Source organism: Anabrus simplex, chromosome X, assembly GCF_040414725.1.
Source record: "Anabrus simplex isolate iqAnaSimp1 chromosome X, ASM4041472v1, whole genome shotgun sequence".
NCBI classification, from domain to species: Eukaryota; Metazoa; Arthropoda; class Insecta; order Orthoptera; family Tettigoniidae; genus Anabrus; species Anabrus simplex.
Genome location: NC_090279.1, coordinates 9,914,699 through 9,937,282, shown reverse-complemented (window position 1 = coordinate 9,937,282; position 22,584 = coordinate 9,914,699). Strand labels below are relative to the sequence as shown.

General features: G+C 39.4%; 1 long non-coding RNA gene across 1 annotated transcript in view; it reads right to left on the bottom strand.

Moving 5' to 3' along the window:
• Positions 1-5,207: 5,207 nt before the first annotated feature.
• LOC136886241 (uncharacterized) overlaps positions 5,208-22,584 on the bottom strand; it is a 42,349-nt gene continuing 24,972 nt past the window's right edge. The window contains exon 3 of the long non-coding RNA XR_010861745.1: positions 5,208-5,290. This is a non-coding gene — a long non-coding RNA (uncharacterized lncRNA). The remainder of the gene's footprint in view (positions 5,291-22,584) is intronic.

Here is a 22,584-nt window from a genome sequence, read left to right as displayed (position 1 = left end):
AATCGTTCCACTTCCGGAAGTTGTACATATTTTTTGCCAGAGAGCGCCACTTGAACTTCACTCGTGTAAGCATTGTGTTGACCGTAAAATACAGCTCATTTTAAGCGAGATACTAATTTTCTTGATTTATATAAGGATACAATATATATTTTTGAATATTTTGATTATTTTGTTAATACAGATTTCATATTTTGTGGTTAACTTTGAAAGATCTCATTAAAATTATCATTGGTCTACACATGAAGTACCAAGAAAGGCGAAATAGTGTGCTCGTTTTGCGTATCTATAACGCAGTCATTTCCAATGCAATTGCTAATATAAATATCGGAAAATATACTTCAGAGCTTCTAGTTACATGTTTTACATATGGCTCTTCCTACAATATTGTGGCCAATATGTTATATTCACTAATATGAAAACATTCAGCAAGACTGTAAGCTTATGGACGTACGTTTTATCGGTCAGAAGATGTATTAGCTTCCGAGGTTATGAAAACTGGATTTATATCCAAACAACACTTGATGTGTATGTCGGAAAAACATGAATTTAGTCAATCTGTATGATATTCAGTTCCTCTGAGTTCAAGGGCTTATACATACAATAATAATAAAAATACATTTTAAGGGTAATTATGGATGTAAGAATAGACTGCCACATGTAGTGGCTAACACTAGGGCATCCCATAGGGGAGGGGGTGACAAATCAGACATTTATTGTGGGGATATATCACAAAATTCCCCTCACTCCCCTGGGCGCTTGCCTTCCAGAATGCATATTTATGATAACTTGTAAGATATTCTTATACGATCTTAGAAATTAATTTTAGACGAAGGCTTGCCTTGAATCGTATTTTTGTAAGGAGAATTATGTGCCTTAGTTCTATTAAAAATAATAAACAGAAGATGTAAAACAGATGTAGCCTCTGTTCTTAGGTTAGTCTTTTCCGCCCATGACCCCATGATTCTAGTGCAATTTTCAAAGCCAGTGTGCCATTCAAAATTATATATACCTCTTGTCCCATGCTTTATATCTGCATTTTGCACCTATTATTTGCAAAACCCTGTGGAAAGTTGTCATATATACAATGTGGTAAATATATTTACCAGTGCACACTCAGTGGAAAAGAAATCCTAAATGCTTTCTGGTAAAAATACTTACCACCCCTTATCGCATAATCAAACAATGTACTGACTCAGATTTCAGTCAAAACCTAAACAGTAGACCCCAATGACATAGTATTTAATCAAATAAGTAATATATTTTATTCCCCAGGGTTTTGCCCTATAAAGGGTTAAAGAAACAGCTGTACCACGGGTTTGTTGCTCGTTGCAATGCCTACAAAGCAGCCATTAGTAAAGTGAAGGAGGTCATTGCTGTAACAAAAGCAAACCGGTAAGCAGGTCCATATGTGAAACTTGACACACGCGAAAACTAGCGAAACATTTAACAGACAGTCAAATCGGGGCATCGCAAAACGGACGAAGTCCAACGCTTTTATGGCATCAACGATGAAACAGACAATTTGCTACTCGACTGGCGGGAAGCACAAGTACACTGGCGGCACTACTTGGAAACAATGTCAATCATTTAATTTTCATATATACCAATCCCAATCACCTCTTCTGTTGAAGGTCCAATGTAGGAAACTGACATCACCGAAGTCCACGCAATGTTGAAGGAACTGAAATCAGGGAAAGCCATCTGTCCTAATTATCTTCCGGCAGAGATTTGTTTCTCTCAATGGGGGGATGCAAGAGGAATCTTTTCAACCATATCACCAAAGAAGGTCAAAAACCAACAGATTGGCGATGGAGTTTCCATTCATAATTAAGGACATCCCTGCCGATTCTCCTCATTACCGCCCGATCATACTTCTGAGCCACGCAATGGCGGATTTAGAATAAATCTTCAACAGAAGGATTAGGAATTTACCCAAACATACTACAAGCCAACTGGATTTGTGTAAAATTATGGCACAACAGGAGCAACCCATGCTGCAGGGCTGTAACTTGAGACATTGTGAAAAGAATAAGAGAATTCGTCACGATTTTCTGCATCCTGAGAAAGCCTTCCATTGGGTACCTCATAAACCAATCAGTAAGCAGTACAACAACTTGGCATTCCAGAGCACTTTGCTGAGAGGGTATAATTGCTATACGAAGAACCAAGGAGTTATATTCAAGCTGCCGCAGGAACGTCTACTGAATTCCACATAACTGTAGGAGTCCACTCTATTACATCAGATCTGCACAGTACAGTACCATGGATACTTCTCTTGCAAATGATGCCATTCTGGCTGAAAAAATAAGCTTGATCTGCAGCATCAAACAGAAGACTGGAACAATCGACTAGTGCAATATATACTGCGGCTAAACAAAAAGAAGAGAGAATACATGACACTACATTGTCGACAAGTTGGAACCATGCATGTTGACGGTGAAGATATAGCACAAGCAGAGAAATTTAAGTACCTTGGCTCCACAATCCCTAATGATGGCTGACTTACTGATGAAGTCAACTTAAACATATATAAAGCCTGACTGAAGTGGAGAATAACACTGGTTTGGGTATGTGTTGCATGCAGAGGATGATATATTAGGAAAGTTAGCGTATACAAAGAAAGTAGGTGAAAAGAGGTGCAAGCGATGAACAAGACAGCATAGGACAGATAAAGTGTACAATGACCTGAAGGCTGTGAGGCTACATACAGACATGGCCCAAGACCCAACTAACTGGAGACAATGAATCACAACACCTGACTCTACCACAAGGCAGGACTAACACTAAAGAAGCAGAATTACAAGAAGCAGATTGATGAATAACCTCTTATAAAAATGGGATACAATGGATATTTTACACATCCTATAATTCAGCTCTGTATGTTCAAATTCTCTCCCCTCCAATATCTAAAAAGACCTTTCACAAAATACAGTAGTGTTTTTCATGTTTAAGTAACTTGCATAAATGCATAATAAACAAAAATATATAACTCAACAAAATAAATATTTCAGGATTATCTGTGTTAATGGGGACTGAGGGTTTGAATATTGGTGAATTTCTATGAATACCAACAAGAGGGGAATCAGTCAGTGTTTTCTAGCCTGAATGGAATTTTGCAGTTCATATTTCTGCTTACATCCATCACAGATAGCAGATGATCAGAATAATCAATTTGTTATTTTCATCACAATCAAGTCCATAAGTATGAAGACCATGGAGGACCAGCACCAAGTGGTCAGCTCAGGGCAATGAGACATTCGACACTCTTCAAGTGGAAGGAAACTGCATCACTAAGTGGTTAGTTCCGATGAATCTCATCACTAATTGGTAATCTCAGAAATATGTGTCTTTCAACTGCCAGCAATTATGAAATTTTATGAAACTTAAAAGCTGTTCTTATATAATTCAGTACCAAATTGACATGGCAAATGTTTTGGACATTTTAAAAGAAGTCATTTAAGTTGCTGAATGATATTTGTAGACTGCTGAAATGAGAGTCAGGATAACAGCAGCTGAGGTGTGATCTAAAACAAAGTGGGAAGCAGCAGATAAGATCCGGTTGACTGAATCCTTCAGAAGCATCTAAAATGTAGGATATAAAATGGACTAAGCTACATAGACAATGGTCTGTCATTTGCCTTATATACCAAGGAAAAAGAAAACACACAAAAGGCTTGTTGCTTTGCTGGTTCAGGTGTGCCTCTGCACGAGATATGTTTAGGAAGAAGAAAGCTAATATAAACTCCATCCAAAAATAGAAATATGCATTTGTGTGTGAAAAGTATTCATGAACAACATAACATATAACATAGCCTATGTGTCCTGTTACACAAGAATTACAAACAGGCAGCAGAATTTGAACCTCAAAGAGTTGATGCATTTGGGCGATCTTCAGTTGTTTGCATATTTCTACTCTCACTAATGAGAGAGTGTAAGCTGGTACTGGGCAGTTCTGAAGACTGAAATGAGTATTTCTTGCCAGTAGTTGTACATTCAAGTACCAACAATGGTGTGAGAGCAAATAATGAATTAGTGAGTATTCCAATGGCACATCTAGAGTTCAAAAATCACTACTGCATTAAATGTTTGAAAACAGCATATACACTTGTGCTACATTGTAACATCAGTGACAAAAATTACAACTTTGAAATAATATTATATCATTACATTATTATTTACCTACTTTTACGAGATAATAAATTTACTTCCTTGAAGAATTCTGAACTTCGTTCGTTAACCTGCACAAATTTAAAGCCTCAGCTGTAGGTGTCCATTTTATTAGTTCATACTAATTGTGTAAATGTGTTTGCAATCAACAGACCACAAGCATGTGACTGTCAATGAGCACTAAAATGAATAGTAAGAATTGGCAACAATCATCAAGTGTAACCAAAACACTGGAACAAATATAAATGCAATATCACGATATATTTTGTACACTTACAACAATGTGGAAGTTTTATTTGATAACTATGATATCTAAGATGTAGCACTACTGATCTGAACGTTTCATTTCTACAACACATTATTTGCTTTGGTGTTCACAAATGGAGGAATCTGACTTAACACACAAGAGAGCAGAAAAATTGTAAATATAAAGAATCTAACCAAATAAATAACTTGAAAATAATTTTTGAGTTAGTGAACTATCAAACTCAGCCATCATTATCTTGTTAATGAACCTAATTATGTTCGTTTGAAATATTACATTGTTTGTAATGTACATAAAACATAACAATTTTGAATATGTAGATTTAGTTTATAATCTACAAACATGAATTTTTCTGCGTTTCAATGTTGGTACGAACGTATAAAATTACTGAGAATATCTGGAGGTAATAACTGTAAATGACATTTCAGATGATAAGAATGTGATGGACAAATGATACAGTGACAGTGAAAGAACGAACAGATTTTTCATGGTTGCTTAAAAGTATTGTAAAAAAATACACATCAAAAATATCTAGCTTTACCAGAGATTCAATAAAACTACATGATGGAACATAAATATGATCTTAGATTTGCTGAAAATTGTAGATAATTTCAACCAATAGAAATTTTAGGTATTAGTGTTTAAATGTAACCTTGTAAAGAAAGGATTAAAACGATGAAAATGGCCAATTTTGGAGATAAGCCAACTACTACTGAACACAACCGTGAATATGTACAACCTATCACGTACTGTATAGGATTTGTAGTGTACGTACTTTGTTTCTTCCTTGATGTATGGCAACAGCTGATCATCAGCATGTTCTTCTATGAAAATTTCCTCCTTAATACCTTCGGACAGCTATAAGTAAAACGGAACAAAAGTAGAATAAAGAAGTAAGGGAATATGCCGAAACAAGGAACAGCTGAGGAAATAAATTTCATAGCGGCACAAGAAGAGTACAAATTATTTATCTCCCATTTAAAAATATAAGAATGGAAAGGAACAATCAAATTAAAATCATCTTAAATACAAAAGAGCTGCCTACCTTGGTGGAAAATGGTACACAAAATACATTATTACCAAGTGCCAAATCTTAAATGAACAGAGAAGAAGACAGTTTCCCAAAACACAGTATTATACAATTCACACTAATTTTCTTCTACAAAACACACAGCTCATCCTTAAAAGAATTACATTATTTACAAAATTCTGCTCATAGTATCTTCTGTGTTTGCAAACATAATCAACTCATATACATGTGGAATACATTCAAATAATACTATAAAACTACTATTAGATAAAAATTTACATTTCATTTATTTATTGTATTTGTTTACCCTTTTTGGAACCTAACTTACATAATGACCTGTTAAATTCAACCTGAGACCCTTCTGCCTCTGCTTTTCAGAAAATTGATAAGGAAGGTAAGAACATGGAAAGGAACACACTGTAGGATAGCAGTAGACAATGTAACAATAGAAAAGGAGGAAAGTTTGTAAATATGAAAATTTAAAATTGCCTACATATTTATGAATATTCAACAGAGTATATGTACATATGGAGGCACTTCCGTAATTGTATACATGTACGATTTAAGGAAAATAAATAATGATAATCATAATAAATACTCCAAATCATTACCCAATACCATTCCTTCCTTCTCTTTCTCTTTCTGTTGATCCCTATTTCCACAATGACTAGCTATTTCCCTTATCCTCTTATATTCATATTTCCCTGTTCCCAACTTTCTATACATGACTTGACTTGTCACCTCTTTCCTCATTTCCATGTTCCAATATACTTTCTCTCCGAAAACACTTCACTGTAATATCAAATAATCCCACATTATTCCTACCACTTCCGCAACAAGTAGACAATGCTTAAATCATAACCATAGAAACATCCATCAGCCCTTTCTGTACATCACATTAAGATAAAAAATCAATCAATCAATCAATCAATCAATCAATCAATCAATCAATCAATCAATCAATCAATCAATCAACTGCATTTAAGGCTGTCCGTTGTTTAGGTAGAAAAATATTGTGGACATGTATGAAACAACTCCCTTGGTAAATTATGTCAATCACTAAATCATCATCCTGTAAATAAACTTTTGCCAAATTTTTCCCTTTGAATTCCAACTTATCTTCATGATGTGACCTTTCCCACATTTAAAGAACATGACTGAAATTTATTCATCAACTAATGTCATTCCAAGCCATCTTTCCAATGACATCTCAGAATATACTGCTTAATAAAACAGCTTGTCTCTTTTATCCAAGTCTTCCCAGCCAAAACTTTGCAAAATCTCTATAACATAACTCTTTTGCTAGAAATTATCCACAAGAATCGGAGGTGTTTCTGTACATTATTTCATATTCTCTAATCAAGTAATACTGGTGATGATCTCATTCTCTCATTGTGGCCCTGCTGGAGATTTATATGCCCTCCCTTTTACAACCTCTAAATAACTTCATAATCATAATAAGATATCTGTAAATTTTATTTTCAATCCTCGTTATGTCATTACCACAATGGATATCTATCCTTATTCTGAATACCTAGGTACTTACATACATCCCCATGAGGAACTTTCACCCCATCAACACAATAATTAAGCCAGAGAGGACTCCTCCTATTTTTGAAACACACAACCTGGCTTTTCACCACGTTTACCATCATAACATTGTCCGATGTCCATCTTACAATATTGTCAAGGTCTTTTTGCAGTCACTCACAATCCTGAAACTTATTTACTACAAAGAGCCTGATTAAAGTTCATTATTCATATTGTTTATATATATCAGGAAATATCAGGAAATAAAGTTCTCATAATACTGTGTTGTCGGACCCAATCCCATAACTGTTACAGGATCAAATAAATCTTTACCTACTCTAAAGCTCTAAGTTCTACTTTCTAGAAATACACCAGATGTAGCCTAATTATTTAGGTAAAAAGATATATTTCTACATTTCTGTAAATTATCAACCTTTACAGGCTAATCCTTGACATTTTTGGTGGTAAAGTTACCCCTTGGGATATCCCTGTCCTCAATAATGTATTTTTAATATAGTTGGTACAGTGAGAATCACAATGTAATTTCATTATTGAGATAGTTCTGTGTCATTTTGTTAGTGCACATGTTCTGTTGGTTATCGTCTATATCTGCATATTGTTGCTGTATGGAAGTAAATAACATGACCTATTGTTAATACCGTGCATTCTGTAAGATACGTGCATTATTGATACTATTCACGAGCTGAGTTGATATTTTTTTAAGAGTGGTTCTAGAAAACTGTCAAATATTGAGATTATTGGGAGACAAAAGGACCTATCGCCAAGAAAGATAGGAAATGTCAGTTAGCTACTTTTTGAGAAATATTATTCATAGCAAGAGATAGCTTTTAGATATCACAGCAATCTGTTAGTAGAATTTTAAAAATGTGAAGACAAGAGGAAGACAAAATATCAACAATGTGTTGGAAACTGTGGGCAAAAGAAGAAACTAACCCCAAGGAGTAAGTGAAAACTGATTAATTCATCAGTAAACAATTGCAAGGCTACTGGTTAGAGTATTAGAAGAGTATGGGTCATTTGTATCAGCCAGCACTGTGAGATGAGAGCTGTTTAATGCTGGAATGAAAGCAAGAAGACCTTGAAGAAGAGCAAAGATTACCCCTGCTATGACTCCAAAAAGGTTCCAGTGGGGCAAGAATATCCAGAATTGGTCAGCTGGTGACTGGAAAAGGCAAGTCCATGACAATAACTGTAATTCCTAAATAATCATTCATTATTCCATTTTAACCCGATCTAACTGATGTAACCATACAGTACATTAAATGTATGAAATTTCTCTTTGGAACTGTGTAGATTACTGCATTTAATGCTAGGTTTATTTGCTTTTATTTATTTCAGGTTTACTTTAGTGACAAATCAATATTTACTGTCAAGGAAAAGGCAAGTCAATATATCAGAAGAAATGTTAGTATGTCAGATTGTGTGAAGCGGAGAGTGAAGCATCCACCTTCAGTTATAGTCTGGAGTGTGTTTTCTTGGTATCGCTGTGGACGATTATATATTGTGAAAGGAATTATGAGATGTGAACAGTATAGTATTAAGAACCCGTCTGCTACCTCAGGTGCAAGAGTGGTTTGGCCAAAGTGAATTTCTTTTTGTGCAAGATGGGGCCCCTTGCCACAAAGTGAAAGAAAAGTAATGGAATTTGTAAAGGAAAACAATGTAAAGGTGCTAGATTGGCCCAGAAACAGTTCAGATACGAACGCCATAGAAAATCTTAGGGCAACAGCAATGAAAAATAAATATAACAACAAAAATCGTCTTCAAGATCTGGTTTCATGATGACGATTTCAAGTGTCAGTGTAAGATACCGATTCAGGGTATCCCCTGTCATATCAAGTGACACATTAAAGCTAAGAGGATGCATAACAAGTACTAAAGTCATAAACTTAAATATTGGTAACATCTTATGTGTTCAATTCTCGATTTCTTAATGTTTACTTTAATAATTTAGCCACGTCCTTATAGCCACCCATTTAGTCACTATTTTATCTAGCACGACTGCATTAATTTTTGTCAATAGTCTTCCAAGGTCTATCCTATCGAAAGCCTTAGATATGTCAATCGTGATACATTTGACCTCCTGAACCTAATATATCTTGCTGGAATATACAGGGTGAGCTTCAGTGGAATAATATTTCCTAAACCTGAACTACTTTCTATTGAACCAGTTATTAATTTCGTAAATGTGTATAATCAGACAGAATGCATTCCAAGAGCTTGCATGCAACACCAGTCAAGATGACTAGTGTGTAATTACTGGCTTATAAGTTTATCACATTTTCTTTATACACAGGATGCAACCATACTAATTCTTCATTCATCCAGTATAGCTGCTTCATACACACACAAATCAATTAAGCACTACAGATTTGGTTCTATATCAAAACGAACTGACTTTCGTATACACCCAGAAATTTTACCAATCCAAGCAGAATTTCTAGATTTAAATTTTTGTATCTTATTTTCAATGTTTGTTTTATATTGTAAATCCATGTGGACATTGCAAAGTCATTCCAAACGATTGGGGCAAATGTGACAGCCACTGAAAAAGGACTTAACAATACCATTGATGACATAATCTATGCCTCACGAGTGACGGGTGCGATGCCCACTTGCTGGTGAACGGTGTTTTTTTCACGTGATGCAGGACTGCAATCCCCACGGACTAACGGAGTATATACATTCCCATGTTGTATAATTGCTACTCGATACCCTTCTCAGTCAATATTCAACACCGTACACAGAAACAAGATGTAGTACCATGCAGTACATTCTGGACTTCAGATTTCGTGACATCATTCAGTCACAGAGTGTGACTTCCCTTCATCTTATCCATGCTGACTTTACCATAATTCGCGCTTCAACAACTACCACAATATCAGTCTGTAGGTAAGAACCTGAATCAACTTGGATGGAGCCATTAGCTGGTTCGGATGACTCCAGGTATTCACTCTTCTTTTTGTTCATTCAGAAGTTGTATTGTATGAAACAGGTATACCGATCTTCACCTTGATGCTGCAGTCCCATTCTGGGTCTATCAGCAAGTGCGACATCACCTTCATATAAGGGAGTCTTAGAAACACTCCTTTGCAGGTCCCATGTGGTGGTTACCATGCTGAGGACAATGGGCAATGGGGACAGACTGGTACATTGGTGTGCACACCAACTTTCACTGAGAAGCTCTCCGAGACGTTGACAGCGCAACAAACACAACCTCTGGTGTTCGTGTATAGCATTTTGATCCAAATTATACGCATTTCTGGTATACCATGGTCACGACTGCAGACCAGATCACATGGTTTGGAACACAGTCAAAAGTCATTCCGAGATCAAGGAAGGCAATGTACACTGCCTGATGATGCTTTCAGTGCTTTTCAATTGGCATTCTGGCAGTGAAATTTGGATAAGTTATTCCAGCACCCTTAATGAAGATGCACTCTTTAGCTATAATGCCGACGATTTCAACCAGTCAATAATGAAGGATATTCTCAAAGATCTCCTCAGGTACAATTGGGGGCCAATTTGACGGTAATTTGCACATCAGCTGGATTGTCATTTTGCCTAAAATAGGCACAAGGATGTTTGTAGCCCAATGACTGGGAACAGAGCCAGAGTCAACTCTGGCACTGAACAGGCTTGTCAGCCAGTTGATAATGTGTTTTTTAAATTGCTACAACTTCCAGAAGTTTGCTGGAAGGTCATTTGGTCCTGGCACTTTTTGGTTCTTTATACTCCTAATGGCACTGTCGACTTCCTTTGATGGAATGCATAAGATGGGACTCACCATCTGGAATAGGGTGATGGAATTTTTTTGCTAGTGGTTTACGTCGCACCGATACAGATCGGTCGTATGGCGACGATGGGATAGGAATGACCTAGGATCTGGAAAGAAGTGGCCATGGCCTTATTTAAGGTACAGCCCCAGCATTTACCTGGTATCAAAATGGGAAAACACGGAAAACCATCTGCAGGGCTGCCGACAGTGGGATTCGAACCCACTATCTTCCGGATGCGAGCTCACAGCCGCGCGCTCCAAACCGCATGACCAACTCGCCCGGTATGATAGAATTCAATGCAGGAAATCTCTACAAATATTGTAGCCAATGTTTGAGGATTTCTTGTCTGTCCTGTAATCACTGGTCATCTTTGCCTCTAATGCACACAGAGTGCTCAATACTTGTGTCAATTTTGGTCAGCTGGAAAACAGTTCTTTTTTGTTCCTTTGAGTTCAGTAGTGTGCAGTGTTTATCGGAACTATACCGACAAAAACTCAAGGATGCTCTTTGTGTATGTTAAGAACAATGGTTCAATCAGACTGGCAGGGAAAATTATTCTTTTTGAGAAAATTGGGTTAAATTGTTCCTTCCGGGTGCGCAGTTCAAACTGAAGAGCTGCTGCCGTGTTTCAGGGAAGATAAGGGTAGACAGTTGTTGTGGAGTGTATGATGCAGACAGACATAATGCTTCGCACGTATGAGAAACTTCCCAAGTAACCCCAGAAAAGAACCCTACTCAGAAAAACTGCCTAAGACATGATTCTTCAATTAGAGTAAAACACTCGAAAACAATTCATTTCAAGTGACAATTGTTGACAATGTGAACATTCAGTACCACACGATACAACAAACCAATTCTCAAACTGAGGGACAGAGGAAAAAGAGACAACAATCAAGAAATAGGTTTATCACAATAGTTCTATGAACTTAGACTGACCTACATCAACACAGATCTATCCATATTAAGAAACAAAGTATACACTTGTTTGAAGATAAACTGACGTCCAGAATTATCCCATGGAATATTTGGAAGCTAATACTAAGAGAAGTGTAAGAAAAAACTAGTAAACTAGTAAACAGGAATCACGGATAAAAGGTATCTGGGCAGAGAGAAACGCCCATGTCTCAATTTATCTCCAAAGGGGAAACATTGGGTTGGATCGAACACATTTCAATGCAACTTTGCTGAATTATCAATTAACAAATAGTAAATTTAATTATTATCATTATTTTACCGTAAAACAAATTATAGTATTAAAATTTACAGCTGAAAGATAGCTGGGCATCTCAGAAAAGTTAACTGTTAATAATGTAGGATGACACTGCATAAGCACTGTACAAATCTACAGATAGTTTCAATTTGAAGTTCTACACAACAATTTATACTGAAAATGAGACTTTCACACCATACATAGGATTTCTACACACTAACTTTACTAATTCAACAGAAAATGGAAAATGCTGTGGCCACTGCATTCACTTTCACTCAAGACGTTTATAAAGTCGCCAACGTTCTTAAAACAATCAACATGAAAATATCTTTTAGAACCAATAGAAGAAATCGTGATATATTACACAACTGTAACTCATTACATAAATCTGATGCTTTTTCTAAATCTGGAGTATACAGATTCTAATGTAACAACTGTAGCTCATCGTACAATGATCAGACAGGACGAAACTTTACTATCAGATACTCCGAACATGACAACACCATAAAATATAACAGATTCTCTGCAATAGAACAACACATGCAAGACTCTAAACATAATTTCATCAAAATTGAACGGGACAAGGAAATACTTAAAATTATTAACAAAGGCCCCCTTCTAAACACAACTGAAAATTGTTTCATTCACATTGACCAATACTTCAACACGAATTTCAATTTAAACACATTTCTGAATAACACAATATTCTATTAGACTTCATCTTTCTCATTTTCAAAAATGCTAAATTTCTAAACGCGATTTCGATTTTCCATGGATTACACATTTCCTAGCCACGTTTTCTACCTCCAATAACCTATCCACGTGACCAACCTTAAACTACTACTCCTCCCTTACTTTTCTATCACATCCTGTCCTTTCTTCTTTCTTCATTCCACTTCCCGCTCTATTAATCCTCTCCTATCAAAAGCAACCTCTCTCTATATATACTTTTACCTCATTTAGTCATTATTTATATTCTGATCCACACCTATTTATCTTCTATTAACATCTTTGATTTCCTCTCTTTCCCTTTTCCGCATTGAACTGCGTATTATAATATCACTTACGATTCAGATCATTACAACATTTAAATTTAAACCTTAAGCCACCTCAAGAACTACCTGAGCCCTTATCTTCAAATAAATCAAACGCTGTGTAAATGTGTTTCTCAACTGTTCTAATATTCCGCTTTTTAACTTTCTTCTTTTGACAATTGTTTCTTATATCAACTGTTCTGCATCTCCAAACTTCAAGAATCTGACATACGATATTCTATTAACATTAATATATATTTCTATCGTCAAGTACAATGACTTAGCAAATGCCACGGGATAGTCACCTAATAGCATGCGGGGCCTCCTCTGGCCCTGCGAACTGCAGTGAGAAGCCGTGGAAGTGAGTCGACAAGTCCCTGGTAGTCCTCTGAACGCAGCTGACACCAAATCGTTTGCAGAGCTGGCACCAATGCTGGTCTGTTCGTGGGTGCAGGATCCATGACACGGAGCCTGCGTTCCAGGACATCCCAGATATGCTCGACAGGGTTCATATCGGGGCTCCTGGGTGGCCATGGCAGTCGTTGAACCTACGCTGCATGTTCCTGGAACTATTCCCGCGCGACGTGGGAGCGATGTGGCGGCGCGTTATCATCTCGAAACACCGCAGAACCGTCTGGGCACTGGAAGGCCAAAAATGGGTGGAGATTGTCTCCGAGCAGCTCAACATACCGCGTACCATGCGAAGTCCCTTCCAGAACAACTAGGGGGCCCATTCCATACGAGGAAAATGCATCCCAGACCATAACAGAGACACCAGCGCCATGGACAACACCTTCGAGGCAGGCGGGATCCATCGCTTCACGTGGCCTGCGCCATATACGTTACCTCCCATCAGCATGGTGCAGTTGAAATCGTGATTCGTCTGTCCATATCACGTTACGCCATTATTCCAGTGTCCATCCCTGGTGACAATCGACAAATGCGCGTCGTTCTGCCCGATGACATTGGGTTAACAGTGGCACCCGTGTGCGGCGCCGGCTCCCATACCACATAGGACCCATGCTCCTACGGATTGTCCACTGGGAGACGTGTATAGCACGGCCTGTGTTGAATTGAGCTGTGATTTGTTGCACGGTTGCCCGTCTGTCACTATTGACAATCCGTCTCAGATGTCGCCGGTCACGGTCATCGAGGGTGGCTGGACGGCCGGTCATTTGTGTGTAGTGGACGGTGACATCCGCATTCAACCATTCACGATACACCCTGGACTTGGTTGATCGTGTGAAGCCGAATTCCCGCACCACTTCCGAAATCGCACTTTCCATCCGTCGGGCACCGACCACCATACCCCGTTCGAACGGTGTCAGCTCACGACGACGTTCCACGTTACATATTTCACATGCACAGCCGCTGCTCACAAGGTCTCCTATACAACTGCCGCTGGCACTGGGGGCGTGTGGTGCGTAGACAACACACCTTCGCATCAGTGCTCCGCTACCCCATGACATTTGCTCAGTCAGAGTATATTAAACAGTATTGTACGAGTTCACGTCTAGCAGCGTTTGCAGGCTTGCTCCTTGAACCATTTATATTGTCATCGAATTTCACAATCATCCAGAAGCACAGTGCCGGTTAACACATATGTTTTGCGGCTTTCCAAGAACTTGCGTCTGGCTTCATTTGTGTGATTGATCCTCGAATTCTTCAGGTTTTTGGGAACTTTCAACACATAGTGGTAATTCCTAAAGTGTTATAGTGTTTTATGATCCACAACCGGTGAAAGATTTATACATCAAGTATTGTTTTCCTGTGCACTGCTTTTCATATTTTAAGTGATCGACTGATGATGACCCGGAACAATGGTAGAAACCGGTACCGCTTGTAATCAACTAGGATTTTAATATTACATTTCTAATTCAACTTGTATTTAAATGGTTGAACCGCTATATCTCTCATTTCAATGTGTGTTCCCACTACAATTCTGTAAGATATCCTACGCCAAGCGATGTTTATTAGCCGTGACGTCTTACAAAGGAAACACTATTTCGCCTTCTGCAAGATATAACCACTATAACATTAATTCCAGAACACGTGTGGTATGCATAAATCATCTGAACCCGCAAGTTAAGTGTCGACTGACATTTAAATAGGCATGGTTGGAGCACATATTAATGTGCCGTTTTAGTTTCGGTGTGTGTGAGACGTGTGTGTATGTATGTGAGGAAGCCTACTGTTACAAGAAGACTGCAAGACAAGGAACAAGGGGAATCAACATGCTGCTTGCAAGAGAAATCTCTACTTTCATCATGGTTTACCTTGCAGCGGATATTCCTTCCGGAATGTGCTACTAAAATGGGAGATCCCAACACACGCTAAAGGGTGCTAAAAGGACCAATAGTGAGACACAGCCAGCCAGGACTGAATCAAATTCCATCATAAAAATGTAAGTGCCCTTTTAAAATATTAATTTCCCTTCAGGAAGACTTCCTTCTTGATGCAATATTTTCTATTACTTTGTGTTCCTACAGAGCCTTATCGCTTTTGATCTAGGGCCGATGACCTTCGATGTTAGGCCCCTTAAAAGAACAAGCAAGCAGCTTCCGATCTATTTATTGGTGTTGGTAAATTTTGTGAACACCTTGAAAGACTAGAGATAGGAAGTTCACATTCACAGGAAATGTGCATTAGTATCTCCTGAAGAAATGGTTAGCATTTGAACCATGTGGACCCTCGGGTTAAAAGTCCACATCGGTATCTCTGCGCACCACCACCGACTGTTAAATTGTTCCTGCGGCTATTGTATTGCTATAGATCGAAGGTAATGGATCAGTGTGACTTGAGAAGACGTGTAGGATGCCTCGCAGACGAATGCAAGAAAAGTACTGTCAAATGTGTGAGTTTCAAAGAGGGCGCATTATTGGCATGAATGTGATGGATCTATCCGAGAAATTGCTGATTGTGTGCGAAGAAATGTGCCGGCTGTGCAACGGGTGAGTAAACATTCAAAGAAGGCTGTAGAACACGACGAGATGGGTCTGGTCACACCACCCGAGAAGATCGCCACCTCATTGGAATGGCATTGCAGCATATTTCTACGTCCTCCTCGGCTCTGGCGCAACAGTGGAACAGTGCAACATATCGCAAATTATCAGGAGTGACAGTGCATCACTGTTTATTACGATCTGGTTGTCGCCGCGTTGTCCACTTCTCTGCCTACCTTAGACTAATGTGCGTGAACATGCTGGACTTTTCTTTTGCTACTGGCTTTACGTCGCACCGACACAGATATGTCTTATGGCGACGATGGGACAGGAAAGGGCTAGGAGTGGGAAGGAAGTGGCCGTGGTCTTAATTAAGGTACAGCCAGCCCCATCATTTGCCTGGTATGAAAATGGGAAACCACGGAAAACCATCTTCAGGGCTGCCGACGGTGGGGTTCGAACCTACTATCTCCCGAATACTGGATACCGGCCGCACTTAAACGACTGCAGCTATCGAGCTCGGTAACATGCTGGACTGCAATGGTGTGAGGAACGACGTCACCGGGGACAGGAATGGCAGCAGATAGTGTTTTCGGACGAATCCAGGTTGTGTTTGTTTGAAAATGATGGCCGCATTTTAGTTCGCTGCAAACAGGAAGGCGGCATCACACTGATTACATTCGCACAAGACATACAGCGCCCATTCAAGGCCTTATGGTGTGGGGTGTTATTGGGTACAACAACAAATCACAGTTGGAGCGTGTCCAGGTAACTGTTACCAGTTTGACGTACGTGAATGACATCCTGCGAACCGTAGCCATACCCCTTCTACACGACACCGCAGACGCCATATTTCAACATGACAATGCGCGTGGGTGTGTTTTTTTGTGTAATTTTGGTAAGGATATGGCCATGGAGATAATAGGGTTCATGTGAATTAGTCTTTGCTGCTCTTGTTCATTGAATAAGAAAACTGAATTTTTATTAGTGTTTTTAAATTTCGTTAAATTCTGGTTGTAGGTTCCTTGTTTACTATTGAAAATGTCGCACCCGCAAGAAATTTTTCAGTTTTTGTAATATATTCGTTCCTGTTTAATAAAATTGTGGTCCCTCCTTTGTCCACTTAACTTACTATGATGTTATTTTAATTAGTTTTGGTTTTTAATCCTTGAATTAGATTTGTGTGGTTGGAATCAGAAGTTTTATTTAACACCTTAGTCACTGCCTGTAATTTTGTTTTTATTTTTAACTTGGTATCGTTCTGTAAATCTAAGGGGAGTTTCAATTTATTCGACTCAACCTCCACTATAGTAGTGTTGATAACGTCCCTTTCTTTTCGTGTGCTGGGCCAATAATGCTGTATTCCTTTATTAATGGGTAAATTTCTTGTTCTGAGAAGTTTGTGTTTCTCATATTATGACTATGGCTGGTGAGTTGGTAAAAGGTGGAATGCTTTTTATTTTTTCTACGTTCTTTTTGAGTAAATGCAGCTGAGTTTCCTTGAAGTACCATAAGCAAGTTTATTATCTAAAGTCGTTTGTTTCCTGCTTAAGGTGTCATTTAACTTGTAATCTACACATAGCAGAAAGGAACTCCATTCTACTGGGGATATGAGTTGAGATACTGCTAAGTATATCTTGTTTAACTGTAAACTTAATTGTGACTTCTTTTGAAAGAATGTTTTGATTTCGTCCTTAAGCCAGATTTCATTGGTTCTATTTTGGGTTTTACTTAAATTGGGAGCAGGTAAGCCTTTCCTCTGAACATGTCTCAAAATCTAGGGACCAACTTTAGTCGTAGACATTCTTTAAAATAAGCTGTGTATTGACTTATTTTACAGACCTCTACCTTTAGGTTGAGGTATTTGTTTAACTTATAGGGAACCTGGTTGGCTATGACATTACATGTTGCATTTCTCATGACTGGTCCGTGTTAAAATTTCATTAATTCAACAATGTTACAAATGTTTATTGAGATCCACACATTCAATACAAGTAGGGTTCTTAAAATTAAGATTTATATCTTGTCATACTAATTTAATGGGACATGTTTCGCCCATTGCATGGGCATCATCAGCCGTTATCTCATGCCTAAAGAATAAAAACCAGGATCCTGATTACTCTAGTCAAAGTGTTACATACAGAAACATGTGTGTTATAAAAATGAGGAAACTTGAAGAAAGTTCACAAACCACAATTTACACAATAAAACAATTACGTTCTTTTTTAGTAACTGCAGCTGAGTTTCCTTTAAGTACCATAAGTAAGTTTATTATCTAAAGTCGTTTGTTTCCTGCTTAAGGTGGCATTTAACTTGTAATCTACACGTAGCCGAAAGGATCTCCATTCTACTGGGGATATGGGTTCAGATACTGCTAAGTATATCTTGTTTAACTGTAACTTAATTGTCATGTGACAAGCCTTTCCTGCAAACAACCCTCAGAAAACCAACTCTTCACACAACTGCAGGCATGGGACTAGGGTTACCAACTGAAAATTTCCAAATGCAGGATATTGCATAGCAAAAAGCAGGACATTTAAGAAAAATGCCTGACAATTTCGATCAATAATGTGACGATCACTCACCTATTTTCGGCTACCGTCATCTGGAACTCCACTTATCTTCATATACTCGCCGCTACTTTACTCATCTAACCGGCCTTGGACCTTCACTGCCGCCTTGCCGTGCGTCCGTCCTGCTGAATTGCTCACTACACACTGAGTCTCCACTGGATTACGTCACCCGTTCGTCACTCTCCGATGTTTCTCGATGTTTTGTGTACTTCTTTCCTGAACTTTCGCCAGTGGTATAAAGGCTTCCCCCACGTACTCGGTCGTCAGCCAAACGAACAGGTCGACGAATTATTGGACATAGCCCTACTGCGAAATATTCCTCAAAAACACACCAAAAACCATGACCTAGGGTCGAGGCATCAACCAGTAATATTTACACTGGAAACGAACCCGGAGGAATATGAGAATAACCCCAAGCGCCGACTCAACTATAAAGCAGCCAAATGGGGTAAATTTGAAAGAAAACTCGATTCACTCCTACAGGGGACTGAGGACATACAAACAGTAAACCCAGCCCAAACGGATGAATCCCTAAAACACTCATAAATGCGATCCAGGCAGCCACAACTGCGAGCATTACAGTGCACAAACCTAGGAAAAACACTAACATTGAATTACCGGCCAACATTAAAGATCTAATACGCCAACGCAACAGACACAAGCGCAACTGGGCCCGATACCACCGCGATGAAGACCGGATACGTAAAAATGAACTCAGGGTCGAAATCGAAACCGGAATAATGGAGTATAGGTCTCAGATCTGGAATAACAAACTGAGTACGTTTGACGCTAATACCAGACCGGTTTGGAACTTAGCGAGATATTTCACGCGAGAACCACACGTGATCCCAACAATTAAGGGACCTAACGGACCAGTATACGAAAACCAAGATAAAGCCGAGGTGATAGCCGACTCACTGGAAGAGGCCTTTACGCCCAATGACGAACCGTCAGACCCCGCCCTCATTAGGCAAACAGAGGCCAAGGTAGCGGAATTCCTAGCAAACGCACCTAAGCCCGAGGTTAAGAAGACTAATATCCACGAAATTAAGTGGATAATAGGTCACCTTAACCCGAAGAAGGCACCCGGCCCAGACGAGATACAGAACATAATATTACAAAAGCTAACTCCAAAAGCCCCCGCACTACTCACTAAAATATACAACGCAATGTTTCAATTGCAGTATTATCCGGAACAGTGGAAAAAGGCGAGAATCCTTGTATTCGGCAAACCAGTCAAGGACAAATCTAATCCTAATAACTACAGGCCTATCAGTCTCCTAGACGCCCTCAGCAAAGTATTCGAGAAAATATTGCTGAAAAGGCTAATAGCACATATCAAGGAAAGAGGAATCATTCGAAGTGAACAATTCGGTTTCAGGAACGGCCACTCCGCCCCGCAACTGCTTACCCGGGTCCTAGAACAAGCGACCATCGGACTAAACAAGCGGAGGGACACAGGCACGGTATTCCTTGATATCCAGGAGGCATTCGATAAAGTCTGGCACGAAGGCCTATTAGCGAAAATAATAGACCTTGAATTCCACCCAGGGTACATAAGATTAATTAAATCATACCTGGAAGACCGAGAGTTCCAAGTAGACGTTCATAACACACTGTCAAGCACGCGACCGATCAGGGCGGGCGTAGCCCAAGGTTCACTAATGGGGCCAATCCTGTTCATTCTATTTACGAATGACATGCCGACAGCGGAACTCACTACCACGCACCTCTACGCGGATGACACTGCTATCACAGTACAACACTTTCAGCTAGCATGCACCCGAAAGAGACTACAAGTAGCACTGCGAACCCTCGAGCCCTGGCTAACCAAATGGTGTATCAAGGTCAATGTAGATAAATGCCAAGCTGCAATGTTCACTAGGAAGAACATACGCACACACAGGCCAGCCAATATAAAACCACTCAAACTATTCAATCGAGATATAGCATGGCACGACAAGGTCAAATATCTAGGAGTAGTCCTAGATAGAAAACTAACCATGCTATATCACATTAAAGAGATCCAGCGGAAAACACACGCACGACTGTCACAGCTCTATCCCATACTGTATTAACAAGAGAGTAGCAATCAACATGTACAAGGCCCTAATTAGGCCAATAATAACGTACGCAGCCCCGCCTGGGGCTACACTGCTATGACAAATCTGGATAAGCTGGAGCTAATACAAAACAAATGCATTCGAGCAGCGGCTAGACTCCCGTACGACACGCCAATACGCCAACTACGCTCTATTGCGAAAGTCAGCTCGATAAGGCAACACACTCCGAATGTACAAGAAGTCATGGGGTAGTAAGGTCAACCCACTTGTCAGTGGAATCGGACGCTATGACGTCGACCTATACACAAAATACCCCGAAACACATTCTGTTCAGGCACAGGGTTAGGAGACCGGGGTGCCAAAACCGCCCTCGCTCTTAAGCTGACACCAACCCATTACACCGCTCCACTTAACATTACGCCCACACACCACACTGCAGCACCTGTATATATGTACATACCTATATCCTAGATTAAGCTATACTACTATTATTATGCTATGTTATGTTTTTGTAATGTTACAGACCTAGCCACCACCGGTAATCAAGCGAGGGAGGATTGAGATAAGAAATGCATCAAGACGAAGGCAACTCAGCCTTAATAAGTGACGACCCATTCCACCCCCGCCCCGTGCCACCGACAAGGGATTGGACAGATAACCCACCCCTGATTATATCATTTAATTATACGATGTACTTGTTTTACAGGGCACGAGAGCGGAAGAGAGCGGCCCGCACTCTAACGTTTTAAATGTATACATGTACAAATTGTTGCAGAGACAAGTGTGTTCCAATAACACCGCATAGATGGACATCGACAGGCGGAAGAAGATAGCCCCTTACTTGGCACCAGGGACTGCTGGCTGCTGGGCAATGGAACAAACCTGTGGCCCAGAGCCCAGACGCTACCAGACCCGAGCCGCACCAGGCAGTGACAAGAAGGACTGATCCCCACAATAACAGAAAATGGCAAGGAAATTGTTATGTTTGCATGACACATAATCCTAACTAACACAACCTCTGGTCTATCTCCAGCCCACATCCTTGCATGTGCTATCAAAAGAAGTCAGGTTTTACATGTAGGCTCTTTCTTCTTTCTGCCCATGTGGTTTTCCCTGACTCTTCAATACCACACTTCAACACCATATACCTAACACAATCTCACCTGGTAACGTGTCTGACATGGAAACAGGCAGATACTCCTTGTATCAATTCCCACTCTACCCAGCTATCTCTTTTCTACTTAGAAACTAATAGCATGTCGGAGGCCATGTAGATTGAGTCGATGGTCACGGCGGGGGAGCGTGCTACATGGGCCCCCCGTAAAAAAAATCGGTCGTCAGTCCAGCACTGACTCCAAGTGTGGTTAGAGGGTAGTCTGAGGACTTTCGAGTATTTGCTGGGAAGCTCCACTTCTTTTATTTTGCTGTATTGGGTGAGCAACAGAGTATTTATTCTTCTCCTATGGCTTTTGGAGTTATCTTCATTGCTATGGCCGGTTTTCTTTTACGCTTTATATGAGTGATATTTTTCCTTAACAAATGAACATCAAGTAATATGCAACCTCAAGAGTTAGTGAGTGATTGAACTTGTGGCCTGGACGGTACAACTTATCACATAAACTGTTCCTGCACTTGGCAACTTTTTATACTCAAGCGACTCCCACTTTGTGATTCCAGTCTTTGGCCCTCCCGTGCCTTTCTTCTCCCTTTGTTCACCTTTTTTGGAAATTTGTGTCAATATTCTCCGAGGCTTATAGGTTATCATGTTCATTTGATTAGTTACACATTATAATTTGTAAATGGTCTAGGGATTCTATACTGATGTACGTCATTCACGATGAACGTTTTCTTTTATGTGCCAGGTTACAAAAATTTGAGTTGTAATTTGAGATTGATTTCCTTGTAGATATAATACACTGTTTTGATTAACCTTTATCATTCTTCTTCTTATTACGTCCACCGACCTCAAA